The sequence below is a fragment of the Pteropus alecto genome, unplaced genomic scaffold (genome assembly GCF_000325575.1).
Source record: "Pteropus alecto unplaced genomic scaffold, ASM32557v1 scaffold45, whole genome shotgun sequence".
NCBI lineage: Eukaryota > Metazoa > Chordata > Mammalia > Chiroptera > Pteropodidae > Pteropus > Pteropus alecto.
This window is the reverse complement of record NW_006442491.1, coordinates 13229117-13246595: the sequence shown is the minus strand read 5'-3', so window position 1 is coordinate 13246595 and position 17479 is coordinate 13229117. Positions and strand designations below refer to the sequence as shown.

The 17479-nt window shown below is 34.8% G+C and overlaps 1 pseudogene; it reads right to left on the bottom strand.

Annotated features, from left to right (window-relative positions):
* Window positions 1-4761: 4761 nt before the first annotated feature.
* On the bottom strand, window positions 4762-9301 carry LOC102881846 (annotated as a pseudogene).
* Between the last annotated feature and the right edge of the window lie 8178 nt (window positions 9302-17479).

Below are 17479 nucleotides of genomic sequence, written 5' to 3'. Positions count from 1 at the left end.
AATTGCACCATAGACTTGGTGCCTCCTTTACGCTTGGGGGCAGGCCTCTAGTACTGTGTCAGTGGTCATTAACTGTGGGCTGCTCTCATCCTGTAAACAAAATTTTATAGTTAGATGGAGTTTAACAATTCTCTAAAGAAGGTGACAGTCCTCAATTGATAGCTGCCAATACTCATGACAACTAGAGGTTGGGTGTAGCTTCCTCAAAATAGGATCTAGACCAGTGAGAAAAGTGGGTATTTCTATTTGGAACCTCCAAAACCTTCAGCCCTTATTAAGAATGCATTGGCTTTATAGGAAGATAAATAAAAAGGCAATACAATAAGTGTCCAAATGATACCAAAGAGAATCTACGATCTTAGTCCTTAAATTTGTGGAGGATTGTGAACAACTGAAAGGTTATGATAAATACTAGAGGCCTGCTTTCAAAAAAATGCACAAATGTATATACACATAATATTTGCACAGAATTTCAAAGGTTTTTGGACTCCTTGGTGAAGCTCACTTACAGACCATTTGAATTAGAAATTTCTGCTTTGGACCACCTGGCAGCCAGTCTAGAGGAATAAAGAAAACCAGTGGAGAAGCAAGATACAGATCTGGGTAACTAGGAAAAACAGAGAGACAACAGTTGAAAGAAATAAGTCATAACCCATAATAAGAAGTCCACTAGTTATCTCGAGGGACATATGGGGTAAGGAAAAGAACCTGAGGAACAATGAAAAAAAAAGTATTTCTAGATCTTATCTCCTGCAGTATGTTTTTGTATAGCTATCCACATCCTGCTCACACATCACAGTGACATTCCCACCCTTCCAGCACAAGAGATAATAGCAGTTCCTAACAGCATTGCAAGCAGCCACTGCAGGCAAGCACAATCTGTAACTGCTTTCATATTCATTACATTTAAGTAGGTCCCTTTCATCATCCTCTGACTCTTCAATATGTAGAAACAATAAAGTCCAACAAAGTCCCATGATCCATTTTTCCCAACAGATATTTCCAAAAATCTATGAATGGACACTACCCACAGGACACTCCAAAACCTAATTTGGGGGGAAATTTTTTGAAGGACAAAACTGGGAAGTAGCTATGGAGTGGGATATGAAATGGGCCATTGTTTTGAGACATTTAATGACTCAAGTTGTTCCAAACAAATAGGTAACAGATTTTTATATGTTTATTTTTACTGACATATAACACACATACATAAAGATATACATATTATAAACTTGATGATTTTTTTCTAACTGAGCATAGCTGTGTTAACTGCTTCCAGACTGAGAAACATAACTTTACCTGCATCATAGAATCCATCTCAAAGCCCTGTTTTGTGGTCACAGTTATATCTGATAACTTTTTGGAAGCAAGGCACAGCTGACCTAGAATTAATTCTACCGAAGTTGTTCCTTTTTGTAGCTAATTCATTCTATTTTCATTCTAACCCTACTCAGTTATCTCCAAATGCTTTCCTGAGAGTTATCCTTTAAGTGATGTGGGAGCCTTGCAATGATACCTCATGATAAGAAGTTTCTCACCTTCTCTTCCAAATAATTCCCTTTGTCATTTTAGTTTCTTAGCTTCTGGAACTCTGGCCATTAAAATGCCCTTCATTAGAAAACAACAACACCTTTTCATGCCGACCTCTATTTGAAGGATCAGTTAAGAAAGTAATAGAAGTTAAGGAAGCAATAGATCTACAAACAGGATGGGAGTACTGATCACACACTGATATCCAAACACTTGGACAGGCAAAGTGCAAGTCTGGGAAATATTACAGTGACTTGAGCAAGAAAACAAGTTGAGATGTTCATTGAACCTTCTCTACTGATTTAGAACCTAAGAGTAGATGTTCTTTCATTGCTGTGAAATGTAATGACAGACAGGGCTTCAGATAACCATCCCCAAATCCGGATGCTTATCTAAACCAAACCTGCCTGCCTGGAATCCTTTTGACTTTCAAAAATAGAGCCTGGATTCAGGGGGAGCCTTGCTTCCCAGGCAATTTGGGGCAGTTCCTGTGTTAAGTAAGGAATATTTTTAAAGAAAAAACATTATTTCCTCTCCCCTTTCCTCCAGGTTAAACCCAGACCATGAAGCAAATGTAGGGCAAAGTTTAACAACAAAAAATTATATGAGCATTCGTGGGGAGGAGTGTTACAAAAGGGGAGAAATAGAAAATCTAGGATATCACTTTGTGACTTCTCTATTTTTATATAGAACAACGTCTCCATCTTATATCTATGCCAGTATTCATTAAACTCTTCCTCTTGGTTATTATTATTTTTTTAATAATCTAGGATACTTCTAATAGCTGCCAGATAGAAAGTATTTTTATATAGTAGGACTAGCCTCAGCGAATTCGTAGAAAGATAGGAATTGAAGCTCAGAACCCTCTCACTTCCTCTCTGAGGCAACTGTTGCCCTCTCCAACGTCCCCCAATATCCATACATCTCTTTTAATGCATTCCTTTATTCTTTTAATTTGTTCCTTCATTTATTCATTTAAAGATTAATTGAACACCTAAACCATGCCACAACCTGAGTGTCTTTATGATCTTTAGTAAAATCGCCTTAAGGAATTTGGGATTTATTTAATAACCTCACTCTCCCAAGGCAAAAGATCCAAGTGTCACATAGTATTTCATAAGAAGTAAATCCGTAAGATCACAAAACACTTCTATGACAGAAGACAATCAGAACCCACTACTATTAGTGATGAGAGATAAGTTTTAGGCCCCAGCTTCCCGGAACCCCTTAAATTGAACCCAGTAAAGAGTGGATTCCATACTCAGTCTACTTATAAGTTTTGTACCACTTAAGAGAGATTTGAACACACATAAATTGGGACTGGAAACTGGAGTTCAAGTCTCTGACCTCCATTTCCCTTTCTTCTAATTGATTTTCTAAAGTGCAACCAAAATGCCAAGTATATGAATTTTTTCACAAATATCTAATCATGACAGTCACTATTTAAAACCTTCCCTTGAGAGTGTTAAGAGATAAATAGGCATATTAAAAATTTGAAGTTTATCTGAGCAAAAATTAATCTGAATAGGGCAGTGTCAAAAGTAGTTAGGGGCACTCCACTGACAGGAGCTGCGGGAGAGACTGATATTGTGAAGTGTGGAAGCAAAGAAAGAAAATTATTTCATTGGCTATAGTTTAAAGCCAAGTTGGCTGTTTGTGATGGGTGGTCCTTAGCATTTCAATTTCGAAACTTGAGGCATTTATAGGCTTAGGGCTAGGTTTGCTTACACAGGCCACACACATTAGAGTCATCTCAATCAAATGACCTCCTTGCTTAATTAATTTATCAAGAGAAAGCGCAAATATTTCAGTCAACCCTAGGGCTCTACAGTATTTGGCTATTACCCACCTCTTGATTCTTCTTATTTCCAGTTGCTCTGCTCCAGAATTCTGAGCTGAGACTTGATTAATATGAAGAGCAGAGTTGAGTACAGTCCTGAAAAGTCCAGGAAACCAGGAGGCTCCTCTGAAGGTCAACAGATATTAAAAGGCACCAGAACTAGGATAAAGATAAAGGTCCCTCACCAGTTTCTTCTTCAAATCCTAAGGAATGCAGTTTGAGGAAGCCCTTAACTGTTTACTTTTCATCCTGAAGTAATACTAAAATTTTATTGAGCTACTTTTCAATAAAAAGCTAATCAATATATTTGTAAAAACTCCAAGGAATAATAAAAATATTCAATAACACCAATTTTCATAAATACTAAGATTCTTCATATGTCAATATTTCTGAAATAAAAGGATCATTACGGATAATTATAATAATATCAAAATTCATGGTGAGTCATAATTTAATTGGCAAGGTTATTTTTTTTTAGTATTACACTGAATTCTGATATGCCTTTTAATAAATGCCAATTAGATTTGATGAGCTCAGATAGCTAAGTCTTTCTCTCAAGTCAGGTTTTTAGTCCCACTCCAATGATAACCACTTCTTGTGTATACTTCTTGAAAATTTTATGCATACACAGATATGCATAAAATGAGAGCATATATGATATATACTTCAAAACCTCATTTATTATTATACTTGCAGAATAATTCTGAATAACAATGTCGTTAGTGGATATCTTTGCCTTTATTGGGTAATCCCACCTAGAGATTTATTATTCTTTTAAAATACTACTAGATTTTATTTGTGAATAGTGTAGTTGTATGTCAGTATTCAGATTTATAATTGTCCACAGTTATCATAATTTCTTTATTGTGATGTTGTTAGCTTTTTCTATCTTATATTGATGTCAAAATAGTAATTTGGAAGTTTTCTTTCTCTTCCTAAGGTCTAAAACAGTTTAATTAACCTCGAAGTTCTCTGTTTATCAACAGTTTGAGAGAATTTGTATATTTATAATGCTAAATTAATGAAGCAAGGGGCCATTAAACTAAAGTGATTTTAATGCATAAGCAAACCAAAACCAAAAACTATAAATACTTCAGGGTTAAGAAATCAAAATCTAAGGACAACCAATCACAAACTGCAAACCAGGCTTTCCCAACAAAGTCAACCACTCAAGCTATAGCCAATCAGACCATTTCCTTGTTTTGCTTTTATTTTTCTAAGTCTTTCTCCCAGCTCCTATTAGTGGAGTGCTCCTAACTCCTTCCAGTTTGGCACTACTCAATTTGAATCAAATTTTGCTTTAATAAAGTTAACATTTTTAATACGGCTCAGATTCTGTTTTTATTTAATAAAGTTTTATTTTCAAATGTACAATTGATGGGACCTCTTTTTCATGCCTCTTCATCAGCAGCTGGGGCATTCTCACACTTGGGGTCTCTGGTGTAAATTACTTAAGATCGATGCTCTGAAACCAGTTTAATAAGTTCTTTACTAAGGAGCTCCTAAAGGGCTACCCTGGCCAGGGAACATCAGACCTTCAGACTCTCAGAGACAATGGCTGGGATTATAAGCTCATGACTGGGGACTTCCTGACAGAGTTGGTCGTTTCCCGTTTTGTCAAACAAGCCTAAATTATTGAGCTTATCCTGAACTTTGCCTTTAGACCACTTCTTCTTTGTGGCTTTGCCCCCAGATTTGTTCGCTGGGTCTTTGCCTTTAAGCATGGCTGACTTTCCAGCATCTTTTACTTCTTGCCAACCTCGGGCATAACAGCAAAGCTCAGAGAGCAGCTGCTACCACTTAGCCTCACTAAGATGTTGGACAAAAAAGCTGCCACAGATTCGTCTGACAAGTAAAATCATATAGTCTAGCATTTTTGAGGAAGATAGGGGAAGGTAGGTAGTAAATTTTTGTCAACTGCATCGATTTATTCCATAGAAATTGAACTCCCTTTTCTGGAATCATTATTTTATTTTTTCTAGAAAATCATGCATTTCATCTGAGTATTCAAATATATTTTGATAAAGTTGAGAAAAGCAGTCTTTAGAGAAATTGTGATTTTTCTCTATCCATAGTTATTTCTCAATCTTTTAAAAATAATTTCATACATTACTACTTTTTCCCCTGATATTTTTAATTAATGGATTATCCATTTTATCAGCCTTTTAAAAGAATCAGCTCTTGGATTTATTCATGTTTATAAATTTGTATCAATTTTGTTATTAAATTTTCCTTTTTAAAGATTTCTTGGTTTGGATAGATACTGAGTTTGTTTGCTTGTTTGTTTGTTTTTCTATTCTTTCTGGTTTAGTGTGCTAAGTAATTTCAGACTAAAATTTTTCCTCCAAGGACTGCTTTAACCACACTCTTTTAGTTTTGATGCATAGATTTTAACTATCTAATTTTCTAGGTGTGTTGTAGTTTAATTTCTGATATTGTATTTTACTAAGAGTTAACGAGGAAGTTTTCTTTAATATTTTTGTGGTAAGTTGATTTCTCTTTTGTTATAAATTTCTAGGCTTATAATGAGGACAGAATACCATTGAGATTTTTTGGTGACTCACCATATGTTACAATTTTGTAAATAACTCTTGGGCACATGAAAAAAGAGATTCTCGGTTTTCTAATTATATAACTTGGTATACTTTATTAACGATGTTATTTATATACTTATATCTTAAATATCTGTACTATTTTTGCACATTTAGTATATTGGCTCTGAATGAAGTAAACAAAAGCCCCTTGCCACTACTTCCCCCTGACCTCTTATACTAGGGTTTGTTTTGCCAGTTTTCGAGGCTACTATTTGTTTTAAAAATATGTGACACATCCTCATTGATGCCATTTTTGTTTTTGGGTGACCATACTTATCACTTGAATTCGACATTGTTGGCTATTACAATCCTTGCTTTTGCTTTTGCTGTGCCTTTTTCTCCTGTGTCTTTGCCCATGATATACTTTTTATTCACCTATATCATTTTAAATGCATTTAAAGAATTTAATAAGGTTCTGATTTTTAGATTTTAATAATGTTCTGACTTTTTAATCTAAGTTGAGAATATTTTTCTTTTAACAAGTCTGTTTACTTTATATGTATTTATTGCTAAGACTAATGTATTTTCTTAGTTCCACTATCATATTTTATACTCTAATGTCTGTTTCTAACGCTTTATTTGTGTTTTTAGCTTTCTCTATGATTTGTGTATTTCTTTTGCTGTAGTTTGAATGTTTTCTTTCTGATAGCTTGAAGGGTTCATGATCAATTTTTGTTTCTTCTTATCTGAAGATGGTTTCAGAACCAAGCAACACAAGTTTTTATTCTCCCACGTATATATTTAAAATGCTCATTGATTTATAGCATTGATATTTTCTTGCATTTCTCTTTTCTTCCCCCTCCAGCTTTATTGAGATATAATTGACAAATAAAAAATGTATACATTTACAATGTATAACTTGATGTTTTAATATACATATACATTGTGAAGTAACCACAGGCAAGCTGTTTAACATATCCATTACCTTACATGGTTACCATCATCTGATTTCTTTTCCGTGTGTGTGTGTGCATGTGTGTGTGTGTTATGAGAACACTTAAGATCTACTCACTTAGCCAATTTAAGTATACAAGACAATATTATTAACCATAGTCACATTGTTGTACATTAGGTCTCTAGAACTTATTCATCTTGCATAACTGAAATTTAATACCTTTTAACCAACATTTTCACATCCCTCTCTTATAAGCTACTGCAGGGTCTTTATACTAAATACTATGAAGATTGGAGTTTATTTGGAGCCAAAAGAATGTCATCGAAAGTGCTGAGTATCCCCTAACACCACTAAGCTGCTCAACCCCAACTTCACATAGAGAATCTCTGCTTTAATTGGTTTTGTATATTTGCCTATGAAAGATTATAGTTAACAAAGAATGCATAACTAAAATAAGTTTGAAATGAATAAAATAGGTAACCCAAAGCTGTCACTTTCTGTTCAAAAGTGAGCATGTGTAATATCACTTTAAAAAGGTAAATGTAACTCTGTTTCTTTCGTTATCTAACATGAGCAATAACATTCTGATTTCTATTTCCAAGAAATAATAAATCACTCCTACTTTCTAAAGTTCAACTACTTCCCTCTCAGTAACTCAAGTTCTACATGCCATGTATAGTCCACTCCAGGTCAGTTACTTAAAAGCAAGAACAGAAAAACAGCACTACTCTAAATGGAGTCTATCTTTTGCCCAAGTCTTTTCCATCCTTCACAGAAAGATGAAGATTCTAATAAATCATTATCTTCTTAAATATTTTCCCTATGATTAGTACCAATATCAACATCAGTGCTTACCCATTTATTTATTTAAATTTACTGAATATCTACTATGTGTTAGACACAGAGAAGTTGAAACAAAGAGGTGAACAAACGGAAGATGGTCCATCACCAAGGAGATTGCTAGTCCTCCAGTGGGAGAAACAAGGACTTATGATAACAGAAAAGTGTCCATTAGATTTAGAGATAAGTTGGTCATGGTTGGGAGACAAAAATCAGGAGTTTCTATATTTCTAGCACCTGCCCCAGTATCTAGCACATGGTAAACACTAAATAAATATGTGTTGAAGGAAGAGGGGCTGGGGAAAATGGAGGGAGGAAAGCTTTGAGTTAAGATTCACGAATTATTTCCTTAAAGATGAGGTAAGATTTCATGAGAATTTAAGGAATCCATGTAAAAAAGACAACAATAAAATAATGAAAAGCACAGTTGATGGTAGGTCCACACAGAGATATGTTAGGAAACATGACAAAGCTAGGAAACAGTCAGATGAGAGAAGTCTTTGAACACCAATCCAGGCATTACGTGGTAAAAGTTGTGATTCGTCGAGCAGGTACATAGTATGGTTGAAGCCATGTCATAGGAAGATTATTGTGTCAGTGGCATTTCCTGATCAGACATTAAAGTTCCCAAAACCACTTGAGGAAGTCATAGCTATATTATGAGCTCTATTCTAAAACTCAAAAATGGAATCAGTGCTGCAATTTACCTCACTTTTCTCATAGGATTCAAAATGAAAAATCGCTCATGGAATAAAACATCATCCATATTATTTTAAATCTCTGTAAATGGCCGGATTGACAATAAAAAGAGACAATAAAAGAGAAACAACAAAGTATATTTAAAGGAGTTAATGAAGTCAATTTAAAAAATTTAAATAAATTATATAAGAAACAAATGTGGAATGGAATTCTGTATATTTCCAGCGCTGTCTTTTGAGAAATTAACTTCCTAGTGACATCCCACTTCTACTTGGACTTTTTCTCTAATAACCTCCTTTTACCATACCCCTTCAACCACTGCTATTTCAGACAAAGTTGCTTGGGTTCCCATCTCCTTTGCCCATACTATTCTTTTAGAACTTATCTAATTACATATGTAGTCCCCCTCTGGTCTATGAACTCAAGAGCAGTAACCTTGTCATTTTATCTTTGCCTCAATAGTGACATCTGCAGTTTGTGGTAAGTAGTAAAGATGGAAAAATGTAAACCACCCTTCATGTAAAAAGCTTATTATACACCAATCCAATTTCATTAGAGCACAAGCTTTACCACTAGCAACCTCCTTTCTGAGGAAGCTTTCTTTGCCTAGTGGTTTATCACTGGAACTTTCACCCAGCAAACACAATCTTCACTTCTCTGGTGCTATCACATTGACCACATTGTGTCCTAAGGCTGCTCTAACAAACTACCAGAAACTCGGTGGCTTAAAAGTCAACATAAACTTATTCACTCACAATTCTGGAAGCCAAAAATCCAAAATCAAGGTGATCGTACTTCCCTCTGGAGGCTCTAGGGAAGATTCTGTTTTTTGCCATGTCCAGCTTCTGATGGCCACTGGCATTCCTTACACTGCATAACTCCAATCTCTGCTGCCATGGTCATATTACCCTCTCCTCTCCTATTTATCTTTTCCTCTTCTGTTTCTTATGAGAAAAATTATCATTGGATTTAGGATGACCTCATCTTGAGATCTTTAATTCGATTATATATGTGAAGACTCTTTTTCAAAATAAGGTAATACTCACAGGTTACAGATTTTAACATGGATATACATTTGGAGAGGCAACATTCAACCCATTATAATGTCCATTTAGGTTTCTGATCAGTTTTTCATTAATCATTTCAACAGCAAATAGGAATTGCAGAATCTAACTTCGCCTCACCCAATTTAGTTTCCACCAACACCCAGATCCCCAAATGAAATAAGATTATCTTCATTTATTTATCAAGGAATCCAAAAAGACCATTGAGGAAACATAAACGTATATATTCATGAGAAAAGCTTCCTTCACTTGAGTTTCTCTCTTTTTGAATGTTAAGCATTTACTGAGAAAAGAATGATGGTTACTTTTCAAATATTTCTGATACTTAACATATCTGGTACTGAATATTTATACTCAGTACCAGAAAAAAAATGTATATGTATACAAATGTATGTTATATATCCCATCTCCCTCTTTTGTCTATTCTTTGCTTTACAGACTTTCTTGTCTTTAATTACATATTAAATTAGATATTAGTCATGTGAATCTAAGTGTTAGATTTCAGGCTAGTGTTAGGGCTCAAATTAGGATTAGGATTAGGACTATTATTAGCAGACAGGGGTATGTTTAGAAGTAGGATTAAGATTATTGTTAAAGTTAGAGTTAGGACTAGGATTAGAGCTAGAGTTAGAGTTAGGTTAAGGCGAGGATAGGGTTAGACCTAGAGTAGAGCTAGGGCTAGGTAGGTTTAGGGTCAAGTGTAAGGTTAAGTCTAGGATTTGGGTTAAATTTGGGCTAGAACTAGTGTTAGGTGAAGATTAGACATAAGCCTAGTGTTATGATTTGAGCTTGAGTTAGTTTAGGCTTCATGTTAAGACTAGCATAAGGGTTAGATTTAGATTGTGATCTTGATCAAATCAAGTTCTCTGAAATAGTTTCCGCTTAATGATGGCATTTACTTGATAGTGCTTCCAGGTGGAAACAGATACTAATGGCTAGGAACGTCTGAGCAGACTCCAAAATATAGTAAAAAATGATATGATATTTTTTTCCTTATTATTGGATACAAAGATTGAAACTATTTGTCCAGAATAAAGCTAGGTTTGAGACATTTTGATTATGTAATATTCTTTTTTAATAAATATTCTACTTATAGTCAATCCTAATTCATTTCAAAATTAGAAGTTACCAAACTCTATATGATGTAGATGTCATTATGTCAGTTGTTTTAGGGTATATGTCAGGAGACTTATTTATATAGCATGGTCCCCTTCATCAAACAATTTCCTTATCCAGTTGGTTAAACAAATCCATCTGATAATACGGTGAACATTTAAAGGCAATATATGTGTGTGCTTGTGTATATATGTGCAATGTGTTTGATTGAGATTATCACTGGTGAAAAATTTAGCAAAAAAGCACATAAATTAGGGTTAGTGTAGTCACAGCAGGCTTCTTAGAGCACTGAGTTTTCTCTGGGCCTTAGAAATTGGCAAGGTTTTAGAAAAGCAATGGAAGATGACATTTTGTTACAAGAAATGGAGAGTATAATCTGTTAGGCAGAAATGACCATTTCGTGCCCAGGAGCTGGTGAATAAACATAGACTGCAACAACACTGTGTATGGTGTGTGTTAGAGGATAATGCAAATAGTTTGCATTATTGTGGTGGAAGCAAATAATAAGGGACTTTGAAAACCAGGCCAAGAATATTAAATTAGGTGTTATACAAAATATGAAGTGACAGTTAATTTCTCAGTAGAGAATGAACATGTTCAAAATCAGTGGTTTAAACACCATTATTATGATCTGAGAACTGAGTAAAAGATTTGAAGTTTAGAAACTGAGACAGGGGCACCCAGCAGAATGCTATGGAAAAGAGTTGAGGTTATGTGTCTGAATTGAATGATGGCGATTTAAATGGTAAGAGGAATGGCTATAGAAACATTTAGAAGAAAATGATATAAGACGCATAACTAACTGAATGGAAAAGAAGATGGTAGACAAGAATTAAAAATTGCTTTTTGATTTAAGATGAGTATGAGGAGGAACATGGTAAAACAACTGACAAGAGGTGGAGGAAATAGCTTGGATTTATCAAACACACACACTCATCTGGATTAATCAATTTTTAGCTTCCAAGACACAATAAATTAGTCCTAGAACTCAAACTACAAAAACAAAACAAACTGAATCCAAATCTTCTATAATGTTTCAAAAACTCTCCAAAAGCATGGATACACACAAATCTTTTTGCTCACAGTCCCCATTCAAATCATATAATCTTTTGGAGGAATGACTGCTTTTTCAATTACCATATTCCTTCTTTACCCTGCATATATAATAGGGAGTAACATTATGTTTGCTGTGTATTCACATGTATTTATAATTCTCATACTGTCTTACACCTATTCTTAGCTTCAACCTGTGGGTTGAATGTGTGTGTGTAGTATGTGTGCTTGCATGAGTGTAATGAAGGAATAAACAAACAGTACACTCTTAGATGAAAAGACTATATTCCTGTTTCCTTTGTGTATTAAAATGAAGAGCAGTTATGGGAAATGACCTTTTCTTTATTTGAATTCCAATTAAAAGTTATTTGGGCCTTTCTCATCAAGCTACAACTTAAGAACCTAATCCTATCTTAGATTTTGAGGAGTGGTATGACCAACATGAGTTTAAACCTCCTCCTCTCACTCTTAAGAGTCAATTCAAGGAAAAATCTTGAGGCTGGAACAATGTCGTGTAGTCACCACCCTCTCAATCCCTGGTGAGGATGAAAGGGTCTATAGCTTTTTTCTATTCTTTGTGACAGTTCGGCCTGTTTTGCTTTTCTTTAATACAGATTTATCCTAGGGCCTATTCTTTTTCAAGTGATCTACTTGGCCACACCCATTTGGAAGAGCCTATTACTACGGTCAGTGTTGGTTTGGCTTGCTGCAAACTCCTTGCTGCATTCTTTTTTTAGAGCCTGCCAAATGTAGGACAATGGGTGTGTCTTGTTAACATCCTGTGGTTCATCAGATATGTAGGATCACTCTTCATTGCGACCTCGTTAGAAGCCTGCAGCTGTGCTGGGAGGCCCAGGTCAGAGTGTCTAAGGGAAGCCCAAACTCTGATTCACATTTAATCAAAATGTTTGTGGGAAATGAGAACCCAGGCATGCCTTGCTTTATGAAATACATGGGGCCCTCCCCATACTTAGTGATTTTGGGTTGCAAATATTTGCCTATCTCTCCAAACCATAATTTACCCCAAAGAGATGACAAGAACCACACACAAAATAGATTTCCTGGGTCGGTTCTAATTTTCAAGATCCATGCCCCATTTTTGACTTGTACATGCAGACCACAGAGCCCTTTCGAGGATAAGATAGAGATAAAGGGACTATTAGTGTGTAGTTAAAATGCATATTCCATGGCCAGGAAGGCTCAGAGGATATAAATGTAGACTGGAAGAGGCAAGCATCACCAGAAGCTTGTTCTTCAAATATATTATCTAACATGCACAAACCATAACCCTTATTACTTCATCTTATTAAGTACAAATGCTCCCTCAGGTGGTTAGACTTCATTTATACTTTAGAATAAAATATTTCAAAAAGGTTTTCCAGTCCTCTCTCTTTGAGTACCTGAAACTTCTGGGAGATAGGGGCTATGGGGATGGAGTATTTGTTTTATTCTGAAATCTACTGTAGGAAGCATTATCAACTCAAATGAATAAAAATATAATCATGTTCATGCATGATCAGGCTCCACTGAATATGTTTAACATGAAAAAACAGACTCTCAGAGAGAGGGGGATTAGTCAAATATGGTAAAAGTTTAAAACTTGGTGAATCTTGGTGCAAGGTATAGGAATACATTTTACCAATTTTGCAACCTTTCTGTAGGTTTCAAATTTTTCAAATTAATTATTTAGAAAAAGATTTTTAAAAATGAACTCTCATACCTGAAGAGTTTAGTTTGAAATCATTGATCTTGATCCAATCAACCAATGGTTGATACTATTAATTGTCATATTTTCTCTTTTTATTCATGGAGGGGAAGTAGATTGTATTAGATACCAGAAAGAAAAGTATAAAGGGTATCTTGGGGGCAGAAGTAAGGAGGTGGGTTGTAGGAGAGGAGATTGAAAATAAAAATAATATAGAGAAAAAGAAAACATTTGTGTACTGTGTCCATTTTTCCAGAATTCCTGCCTATGAAATTTTTTGCCATGGCCTGAGATAGCCTGAAGCCCAAGTTAATACATTAACCTTAGATTTTGGAGTTGGATTTCTCACCTTTCCTTACTTATCTCCCATGTTCAATTTCTCCAGGACAAGTGGTTGTTTTCTGCATTCAGCACTTTTTCCCCATTTAAAAAGGAGAGAGCGTTAGATTTGTCCCTCTTTTTCCTCTTATATCAATTACAATCTGTATTTCTGAGGCTGCCCTATTTTAATAGTACTAATAACAATGAGGAGGAAGAGGAGGATAAAGATGGGAACTATCTTTATTGAGCACCTATTAGTGGCAGGTTGTTACACCAAGCATTTTTAATACAATTAATTTAAACTTCACAAATGAAGCAACTGAAGTTTAGAGAAGTTAGGTAATTTATCCAAGGTCATATGAAATAAATTCCAGAGCCTCAATCATAATTCCCAGCTATATATACCATTCTGAAGCCTCTTTTCTTATAGTTAAACACTGCATTTGGGGGTGGGGGACAGTTTAAAATAAAAAGAAAGACTGCAAACATGTATGATCTGCTTCACTGTAAAGAAAACGTGAACTTTCTATTACCTTCCATAACAAAATAAATAACAATGATTTGCCAAATATATATATATTGAAGTCCTACAGAGTTCAGTAAGGCAAAGATTAAAATGATATTCGGTTTCCCTCACATTGTTTTTTGTTGAATTGTGGCTTTAGCTTAATGGTAGTGGGAAAAGGGATAGGAGGCACTCACATGTGACCCAACCTTGAGCTCCCATCCTGCTCTGTGATCAGGGAAAAGTCTCTTCAACTACCACAATCTAGATAGCCCTCTTTGTAAGTCAGTTTAGCAATTCCTCTGCTCCCTTCCTCTGGAGATGCTGTGAGCACTGATACAATGTCAGACCTCTTTCTAACCTTTTTAAAACAAAGGGTAGTATACAATAATCATTATTGTTATTATTACCTGTAAAAAAAAAAAAAGAAATAGGCAGCATTTGGCACCATTTCATGATATTCAAATATTTTGTTCTTTATTTTTATAGCATAAAAAAATCTCAAAATCATTAAAATTTCTCCTTGATTGTGATTTCTTAATTCTGTAATTATAAAATCTGAACTTAACTCCAATCCTTATTTGGTCCAACTATTTCCAAAACATAGGCAAAAGCAGGATTTGTGTATTAATCAATATCCTAAGTGCCAGGCTTCTTTTCTCCTACAGAACATAGAAATTAATGAAAAAAATTGCCCCTGATTCTTTAAATATACTTTATCATTACACAAAATAGGGCAGGGTTTCCTAGAATTTTGCATTCATGGAACATGAATATTTTTTAAAATAAAATAATATAAACTGTGTGTTTCACATGTATGTGTATTTTTGGCCAATGGAGGACATTACACACACAGACACATACAAACTTCATTAACTATCAAAGTCATTTTCTTGAAAAGGGAAATTTAACTCATAAAATATCAGAATAAAGGAAAATCTTTAGATTACAATATGTTATTATAAAAGATATAATTTTTTCCCTAATTTTCCACTTAATTTTTTTTCCTAAGTTCATCATGGTTCATTGGAAACCTTCCTACAGACACAGGTCCCTAGATAGGCTTTTGGAAGCCACTGAACTTGTGCACATATTAAGGGTGAACTTCTCCCATGTGAGGTATTTGACCACTGTCCACCCCAGAAGATCCAGTCCCTTTCATAAATTGCCTCCTTTGGGTCTTCCTTGCTTTCTTAAAGAGGTTTATTTTACCTCGATATGACTCTTTCCTTTCAAAGAAATCCTTGCTCAACCCCTTTCGGTTCTGTCATGGGCTGTACAACCAGTTAGTAAGTAAATAGATGTCTTAGTTTATAGTTTCTCTTGTACAAAATAAAGGAAATAAACACATGACTTTCAGAGTTTTCCCTTTGTGTTTGCTTTTATGATGTCTTCCTTTTAATTTAATAAAATCGAAAAAAGGTAATACTGATTCCTCTAAAGAAAAGGCAATTTATGGAAGAAGAAACATCTTTAAAGTACTGTCTTCCTTTTATTTCTCATTTGAAGAGGAGATTTATTTAGAGGATAAAAGTGCCTCTCATTATTTTGTCTTTTCCCTAATATTTACCCATATATTTTTTGGAACTCATTCTCTGAGAACCATGATATAAAACATTCTTGACATAACAATTATCCATCTAGCTGTGCTACTCAAAACTTGGTTAATTCAAAAGAAAAAAAAAAGCACAGATATTAATTTAAGGGAGAATTCAGCCTTCACTTAGGCAAAGATCTTAAAGAAGAAATCAAGTCTCTTTGGAAATTAAAGGAAGTCATGGACTGAAAATATCCTTCAGTAAATGTATTAAAACTGCAAGAAAATTAGAGAATAGTTCTAAAAATGTACATCACTCTCCCTTTCCACACATCACCTCAATCTCACTAAGTAGCATCTTTTTATTCCTCTGAGCACACTGAACAGGATTCCACACTGGATATCTCTTATCGCACACATCCAGTCCCCAAGGTCGTGCCCTGTAATCATTCTTCTCTGCCTCTAAAGTCATTTGCAGAACTGGGTGTAGTCTAGAGTATGCTGATTCTTCATTATTCTCTATCCCAAAAGGTCAAAGCATAATATGGAACTTCTTGAACTTAAAAGAGACATTCAGCCTGGATAACCAGCTGTGCTTAAATTAAAACATCCAAAAATAGCATTTATTCTCCTAATGGCAAGGACCGATTCTAAATTCAGGGGAATAGGAATGTCCCCTAATGGGACTTTCAAATTATACTGTCAGTGACTCACATTTCACTAGTTTCAACAAGATTCCTTCAGAACTAAAAGAGAAATGATTTTCTCTATAACTTCAACATCTGTAAAGAGAGATAAGTTCATCCACCCAAGTATAAATCTTCAGAGGATTTTGTACTATTTAACTAAATAAACCTGCAAGTCCGACAACCAAATTTTGTTCCTTGGAAAATTATCATATATCTACATCACCCAATATATAGGGCATGCAGCTAGATTTGCGAGGTAAATGAGATGCGGTGCCTGATAAACTTTAAGCTCTGTGAAGATAAGTCTATCATATGAACCATCACAGAATAGAGCCTAACATGCACAATGGGATTGATTAAATGTGTGTGACATAAATGATTATTGGGTGAATGAATGAATGAATGAATGGTTTGAATTAGTCAATTAGGGAACAAAAGAAAAGATGTTCCATGGAGACCGTGGTTAGTAGACTGAATATAAAGCACGGTAGGTAGGTTAACTGTTATTGACCATAGGAAATCATTAAATATTCTTGAGGGAAAAGCAGTTTGGTGGAATATGAGAAATACTGTGGTGTTTTTTCACAAGATGGATTGTAGCAAGGAGCAAGTTAAGGGAAAAAGAGTCAAATATATCTATAAGCTTTATTACAAAAGAAGTAAGTGGAGAACGCCACCTTCCAAATATTTATTTTTCTACCTCTCACTCTCCTTGTGACCTTCTCCAAGACTATTTAAATATCCTCTTAGCTTAAGTTCTTTCTCTATCAGTCTATTCTATACTTTACCACTAGACTTATCTTCCTAAATGCCAGTTGCTTTTCTCTCAGTCATCTAATCAGAAATCTTCCACTGTTATCCACATCCTAATACATCATGTGAAAACCTTGAATCTGTTATTAAATGCTGTCGATATGGTACAGTTTAAAAAGTTCTGCATTGCTGTTAGGGGTGGAGAAAGTTCAAGTTTTTAGGATCAATCACTTTCTAACTAGTTTCCTCAACCAAATGTCAAACTAGGTGGTTCCTAAGAAGCTTTCCTAACTTAGCATTTTATATACTGTTTGATCTTATCTTTGAGGATACTCTTT